Source organism: Chiloscyllium punctatum, chromosome 13 (genome assembly GCF_047496795.1).
Source record: "Chiloscyllium punctatum isolate Juve2018m chromosome 13, sChiPun1.3, whole genome shotgun sequence".
Taxonomy (NCBI): domain Eukaryota; kingdom Metazoa; phylum Chordata; class Chondrichthyes; order Orectolobiformes; family Hemiscylliidae; genus Chiloscyllium; species Chiloscyllium punctatum.
The window spans coordinates 51739403-51747426 of record NC_092751.1 but is presented as its reverse complement, the minus strand read 5'-3'; the positions used below and the strand labels follow the sequence as shown (position 1 = coordinate 51747426).

The 8024-nt window shown below is 46.2% G+C and overlaps 1 non-coding gene across 1 annotated transcript; it reads right to left on the bottom strand.

Annotated features, from left to right (window-relative positions):
- Positions 1 to 6385: 6385 nt before the first annotated feature.
- Positions 6386 to 6467, bottom strand: trnal-uaa (transfer RNA leucine (anticodon UAA)). The gene has a single exon. It is a non-coding gene; the product is annotated as a tRNA-Leu (tRNA).
- Positions 6468 to 8024: the final 1557 nt, after the last annotated feature.

Genomic DNA, 8024 nt, shown 5'->3' with positions numbered 1-8024 from the left:
TTACACCGTGTCCAGGGATGAGAAATCCCGTTTTGTGGAGAGATTCCCGAGGCTGGTGAGTTTCTCTTTGGAGTAAAGATGGTTAACCGGCAATTTCCTGCGGCTGTTTATAATGATGGGAGTGGGAACGGTGGGCATGGGCACTTTGACGAGCAGGACCAAGTGTTACCCCTGACCAGAGGCAGTGAACAGAGGGACTGGGATTAAAGGAATCGAATGAAAAGCAGCACTTCTGTGCAGTACATTCACAGAATACTGCGGGAGCTCGATGGGTCTAGCAGTATCTGTGAAAAGAGAAACAGAAAGAACGGTTGGAGTGTGGGATATTTCTGATTAAGAACTCGATCAGCCTGTGTCTAATCAAATAACTGGCCTGGCTTTGCTGACATGGGATTTCTGAAGTCTGAGTGAGAATGTGCCCGACAGGAAGTTGTTCAAGATAGAGTCGGCAGGATTTGACCCTGCGTGGGGACACATCAATGGATTAATAACCCATCGCCTTAATCTCTCTGCCCCGAATACCTTTGCGTACAAGTGCCTTAATATTTCTCCTAGAATGGAGAGTTGTAACCTGAAACACCAGTATTTGACTTGTCCTGTCCGCAGCATGACCCCAGTATTCGCTGTCACCCTCTCTTGGTTCAGAACGGAGGAGGATGCTGGGAGATCAAGTTGAATGACACCCACATTGATGAGAGGTAAAGGGGATGGGAAGGATCCATTTTCATGTACAGAGAGCTTCATAAACACAGCAGTGAACCGAGTGTCCTTGTGTTTGACTAGTACTTACACCGCCAGCTGAATTACAGCCATTGAAGTGCTCTTGAAGAAGACTCTCCATTGGCCAATCTAATGTGTAAAATCAGCTCTAATTGGTTAATCAGTTGTCAAAATATGAAATGTTTTCAAATGCTCACAGCTGGCAGTAGAGAGTGTAGATCTACCTTCAGGGGTTCATTCTGCTCTGATTTACACCCAGGATAATGTGGGACTAGAGGGCCTCATCACAGCGGAAGGGGTCAAACATTGAAGACTCTGATGGGGAGGATATTCTCTCTATGAGAGGGGAGCAAATCAGTGGAATTCTTTCCAACTGAGGGCCGTCAAGGCTGAGATAGACAGACATTTAGTCAATTCACCATCAAGGGCCAGGGAGATAAGGCTGATAAGGGGAGTTGAGGATTAAACAAATCAGCCCGTGATCTCATTGAAAACTCGCCGACTTGATCGGCAAAAAATGCTTCCAACTGCTCTAATATCTTTGCTGTCACTTGGAAGATGCTAAACCCCACTGTAAACGAAGGAAAGCACAAAGTTAGGAAGAGATGATTGCAGGCAAACGGAGTCACAATTATTTATTGCTAGGAAAATCAAACTGTCAATTTACCAGATTTCTTTGCTAAAGTGGGCGGTAGAGTTGATCAAGGGAGCTGTTGATTTGAGTGTTCTTAGATATGAAACAAATAAAGGTCAGTGACATTTGTTTTCTGGCAAAATACATGGCTTTTTCTGATGCTCACAATGAAAGAGATGGTTTCCATGAAAAGACAGAGACTAAGTCACCTGTAAAGTAATCGATGGCCAAGATATGGCTCGCGTTGTTCTATGGGACATATGTGATTTATTGATTATTGTTCTCCAAACTTCCTTTACAATGGAACCGGGGGTGGGAGCGGGGAATTAAACCCACGCATGTTTTTTGCTATCTTTTATCACTCACACACAGTGTTTTTTTCTTGTACATTTTATTTCACATTGTGGTTACTGCGAGTGGGCTTGTAAACTGCATCTGCTGGTGAGTTCTTTCCTCACTCTTCCTAATCTCTTCCAAAACACATTCTGCATTCTTATCTCCTGAATGAAGGTAATCTCTAACCATTGTACAAGTGTCACTAAAACCTCGGCATTTTACACGACTCTGTATGTCATCTCCCAATATTAATTGACACTTTACTGTGCTGCAATTCTGCATAATTTGAGAAAAACAAAATAGAGACTGGCGGACCTGGGTTTCCAACGCACGTTATTGCAGCTAAACCGCAGATGACTGACCACAATCCGATCACGGAAACACGCACCGAACCATCAGGTCACACAGAATAAGTTCAGCACTAGAGGACATGTCAGGATCAGCACCAGAAAAACAACAGAAATATTTCTCGGCGCTGCTATGTTGGATGTATTTCTCAATGAGCAATCGAGAGTGACATGTGTTCCATCAGGAGTGACGTCACACCCGGAAGTAACCAGTGTCACAGACGGTCATGTGATCCAAGTTCCAAGCCCCGGAATCCGAGACACTCAGTGCCCTGTGGACAGCTCCAAGGAACAGCCGTCCGTGGAGTTTATGGGTTAGTTGTACTTTATGAATGCAGCTCGCTAGGTGTTGGCCTGTTTCACCGATGTAGTGTTTCATGCAGTCGCTGCGTGGAATCTACACAACCACGTTTGTACATGATGGGTATTGGCTGTTGTGTTCTGGGGAGTTTTGTCTGAGTGAGGCTGTCGGTTTGTGTGCTGTTGTAACCCAGTGTGTTCAGAGGAGTCTGACTGTCAGTTCCCAGCAATCTATTTTAATAAAGGGGAGTATCCTTTTCAAATTGCCTGGTGACATATCCTCGTTGCGAATTTCGTGTGCCAGACATCTGGGAATGAAATCGTGGGGATATCCATTCTTGGCAAAGAAATTGTGTGACAGTCCCGAATTGTCACGGACCAGCTGTCCCGAGCAGCAATCCGTCCAGACGGCAAGGTTTGGTGAGAACAGCACAATAGTAATAGGACAGGGCAAACAGAAGGCAGCCAGAGAATTTCTAGAAGCAGGGCACTCATCCGCGGATTCCAGCAATAAACAGATTCATCTGGACCCAGTCTGTAACCCCAAAAACAGGAAGTAGCGGGAATGAAACCAAATCAATTCCAACTACCACAGGACAGCAGCGCTTCACAACAGACTTTGCAGCCCTGAGGATGGCACCCAGAAATGTGAGGAAAATGCTGCAAACCATCTTCCCAGCTCGGCCAAACATTCCAACACCAACTCCAGGAGGGACACGGGCTCCACATCTTTCTGCTCCAAAACGCTCCGGTTTTCTACAGCAGTGTATTGTACCCTGAACCCCCGGGAACAAGGTGAGGATGCCAACCCGTACACGGCCAGGAACGGCAGTGAGAGCGATGGTAACAGCTGCCATTGTCGTATGGACAGCCACAAACACTCCCTTTGAAAAGGACTTTGTCCATATGAAAGTCTGTACAGCAGTATAACCCGGGGCCCAAACAGACTGTGCTGGGGATTTATATTCCAGACAATTTACGGTGGGCAGCGTTTTCCCTGAAAGTGAGTGGAGATTGATATTTCATTGCTGATGTGAAACCAGATCCTACACTGAATCTGCTCGCCGGTTTTTGTTGCTGTGGTGAAACGGTGGGCAATCACGATATGAAACGTTGTTCTAGCTCTCTGGTTTCCTTCATTACTGTCCTGGTCAGGGAGGCTGGGGATTGGTCCTCTCCATCAGATGGAGGTACCAGCGCATTGTTGACCCAATTTAATCAAGAATGGAATTGGTCATCTTCATTTCTCATGGTTCATTGTTGTTCTGTTTTGTTGGATGTTACTTGAGCACTTTCTGGGACTTGACAATGCATTAAAGCTGCAGTATGTTTGGAAGCACGGTTTGGAATTGTCTCGCTGACATTTGTGTGAGCAGTACATGACATAGACGACTCGCACTCCCTCAAAGTCAGCATGCCAGTGTGTCTGGCAATGGTTCCGCCTTTTCTGTTTTGCTTCTGTCCCACGCTAAGAGCTGTCAGTTTTTGGATTCGCTGGAGTGCTGAGGGGGTAACAAAATTTGCGTGGTATTTTTCTTCAGGCCAAACTCCATCTCCAGGAAAAATAGCCAAACGCACTGAGTAACAAACAGCACGCATTTTTTAGCGAATGGTCTATTCAAGCTGGTGTCAGCTTCTGGAGCGTCTCAGAGTTGCCAAGCACGGAAATAGATCCTGCTATCTAACTTGCCACTGCTAAACAGATAACCGAAATTAATCTAACCAATATTTGCAAAAAATTGTCCCCTAATCTCTCCGAACCCTTTGAAATGTTGTGAGCGCAACAGTCTCTGCCCCTAAATATGTCAATTCATTCTGTACACACGGAAATGTCTGTGTTCAAAACAAGTGTCCCTCACATCCCCTTTAAATGTTACTGTTCTCATATTAAACCAATGTTATCTCGATCTGAACTCATGTGCCTTGTGAAAAATTACTCCCTGACTGTATTCTCTGTCTGTCTGCCTCATGTCTTTATAAAATTCTGTCAGGCCATTCCTCAGCCCTGAAGCTCCAGGGAAAACTGTCGAAGCCAATTCAGCTTCGTGCTAATGTCCAAACAGTGCAAACCTTGCAAACCCTTTCAAATAGTTTCGAAATTGCACCACAATCGTTACTGAATGCGCGATTTGTTCGTGACTGAAATGAAGCGATGCTGAAACATGAGTAATGAGAATTTTGACAATCGCTTCCTGTTAGGCAGCGTGGCCGAGTGATCTGCGGCTTTGGATTTGCACTTCAGTCTCGATCGAATCGTGGGTTCTAGATTCACCGCTGTTTTGCTGCAGGCACATGAACATTGCAGGCCCTGCCACGTTTTAGTTTTTGTGTTTGCAGCTGCTCAGGCCTCTGATCCAGACTGACTCTGAAAACAGTGTGAGCCCTTGCAGTCGAAGCCTCCTCAACCACTCTGCTTTCGGATATATGCGTAGCCAGTTTCTGTGTCTCAAATAGTCAGTACGTTTGTCTGGAAGTTTGGTGTTTCGAGCCAGCCCTTCGTACCGAGCTTCAATTATTCCAGTTCAAGCATTGAGACCAACCATGTCCCGACACTGCAACCACGAGAACCCACCCGAGTCTGCAGCTGGATGTGGCCCCAATCTCTCCAAGGTCCCGCTGCCAACTGAAAGCGGCTACTGCAGCTTCAATCAGCGGCTTCTTGCTCAGCTCTGGGACACAGCACATGGAAAATCCTTCCCCAGGAACGGCTCTTCCCGTGTGAAAGGGACAACCATTCCACTTTAAATTGGACACGGCTTCAGAGGATTGTTCCTGTTCTTGGAACGTTTCATAAACAAAACTCCTGTCTCGCAAATAAGAAGTGGGAAAAGTTGTTGGCAGGAAGAATAGAGAAAGTGTTGACTGTGAGGACTCTGTCTCGTCAGCAGGTGGGATTCCTTACACTCCAAACAGGAATGATTGGGTTTCCTTAGGGAATTTCCCAATTGATTGGGAAATTGATTGGGAAATCAATTGATTGATTGATTTCCCAAGCGACATAAAGATGAGGATAAAAATATGCAAATATTTATATTGAGTCTTAAATCCAGAGACAAGTGCTAAATAGATAATAATGTTCTGAAGGAATAATAGCTGAGAAATGGAAAGTGTGAATGATGACATTTGTGATTGGGAGGAATGAACTGGATCCTTGTAAATTGCAATGCCGGGTGAAATATGCTCAGTATGAAATGACACACTCATCAATCGTGAGGCAGGCCAAGCTACTTTAGTCGGTAGAGCATGAGATGCTTAATATCAGGGCCGTAGGTTCCAGCCTCACGCTGGGCCCTTTCCCCCCTTTAAAGAAATTCAGCTCTCTGCTCCCCTTGCAGTATTGTAACCCAGTGTAGGGGTTGGTTTGGACACGTCGATCCGACTGTGTTTGATCACACCTCGATTTCTGAGTGAAAGCTGTCTCCACTTGCCCATAAGATGGAATCCCATCTGCTGACGAGACAGAGTCCTCACAGTCAACACTCTCTCTATTCTTCCTGCCAACAACTTTTCCCACTTCTTATTTGCGAGACAGGAGTTTTGTTTATGAAACGTTCCAAGAACAGGAACAATCCTCTGAAGCCGTGTCCAATATAAAGTGGAATGGTTGTCCCTTTCACACGGGAAGAGCCGTTCCTGGGGAAGGATTTTCCAGGTGCTGTGTCCCAGGGCTGAGCAGGAAGCCGCTGATTGAAGCTGCAGTAGCCGCGTTCTGTTGGCAGCGGGGCCTTGGAGAGATTGGGGCCACATCCAGCTGCAGGCTCGGGTGGGTTCTCGTGTCGGGACATGGTTGGTCTCAATGCTTGAACTGAAATACTTGAGGGTCGGTGCTAACGGCGGGCTCGAACCAGCAAACTTCCAGCCAAATGCACTGACTATTTGAGATATGCAGATATCCGAAAGCAGAGGGGTTGAGGAGGGCCCGACAGCAAGGACTCACACTGTTTTCAGACTCAGTCGGAATGAGTTGACCTGAGCAGCGGCAAACACAACAACGAAAACGCAGAGTTGTGGCTCTGTTCAACTGCCTGTAGCATAACAACCGCGATCTTGGTAGCAGTGGGATTCGAACCCACGACTCGATAGAGACTGGAGCTTAAATCCAGCGCCTTAGACCACTCGGCCACACTACCACAGAGGCGCAGTGTGCCAAAATCTCATAACTAGCGTTTCAGCATCGATTCACTTCAGGCACGAACAGATCACGCATTCAGTAACGAACGTGGTGCAATTTCGAAAGTATTTGAAAGGGTTTCCAAGGTTTGCACTGTTTGGACAATAGCACGAAGCTGAATAGACTTCGACAGTTTTCCCTGGAGCTTCAGGGCTGAGGAATGGCCTTACAGAATTTTATAAAGACATGATGCAGACGGACAGGGAAAAGAGTCAGGGAGTAATTTTTCACAAGGCACATGAGTTCAAAGCGAGATAACATTGGTTTAATGTGAGAACAGTAACATTTAAAGGGGATGTGAGGGACACTTGTTTTGAACACAGACATTTCCGTGTGCCCAGAATGAATTGCCATATTTAGTGTCAGAGACTGGTGCGCTCACAACATTTCAAAGGCAGCTGAAAGGGTTCGGAGAGATAAGGGACAAATTTTTGCAAATATTGGTTAGATTAATTTCGGTTATCTGTTTAGCAGTGGCAAGTTAGATAGCAGGGTCTGTTTCCGTGCTTGGCAACTCTGAGACGCTCCAGAAGCTGACACCAGCTTGAATAGACCATTCGCTAAAAAATGCGTGCTGTTTGTTACTCAGTGCGTTTGGCTATTTTTCCTGGAGGTGGAGTTTGGCCTGAAGAAAAATACCACGCAAATTTTGTTACCCCCTCAGCACTCCAGCGAATCCAAAAACTGACAGCTCTTAGCGTGGGACAGAAGCAAAACAGAAAAGGCGGAACCATTGCCAGACACACTGGCATGCTGACTTTGAGGGAGTGCGAGTCGTCTATGTCATGTACTGCTCACACAAATGTCAGCGAGACAATTCCAAACCGTGCTTCCAAACATACTGCAGCTTTAATGCATTGTCAAGTCCCAGAAAGTGCTCAAGTAACATCCAACAAAACAGAACAACAATGAACCATGAGAAATGAAGATGACCAATTCCATTCTTGATTAAATTGGGTCAACAATGCGCTGGTACCTCCATCTGATGGAGAGGACCAATCCCCAGCCTCCCTGACCAGGACAGTAATGAAGGAAACCAGAGAGCTAGAACAACGTTTCATATCGTGATTGCCCACCGTTTCACCACAGCAACAAAAACCGGCGAGCAGATTCAGTGTAGGATCTGGTTTCACATCAGCAATGAAATATCAATCTCCACTCACTTTCAGGGAAAACGCTGCCCACCGTAAATTGTCTGGAATATAAATCCCCAGCACAGTCTGTTTGGGCCCCGGGTTATACTGCTGTACAGACTTTCATATGGACAAAGTCCTTTTCAAAGGGAGTGTTTGTGGCTGTCCATACGACAATGGCAGCTGTTACCATCGCTCTCACTGCCGTTCCTGGCCGTGTACGGGTTGGCATCCTCACCTTGTTCCCGGGGGTTCAGGGTACAATACTCTGCTGTAGAAAACCGGAGCGTTTTGGAGCAGAAAGATGTGGAGCCCGTGTACCTCCTGGAGTTGGTGTTGGAATGTTTGGCCGAGCTGGGAAGATGGTTTGCAGCATTTTCCTC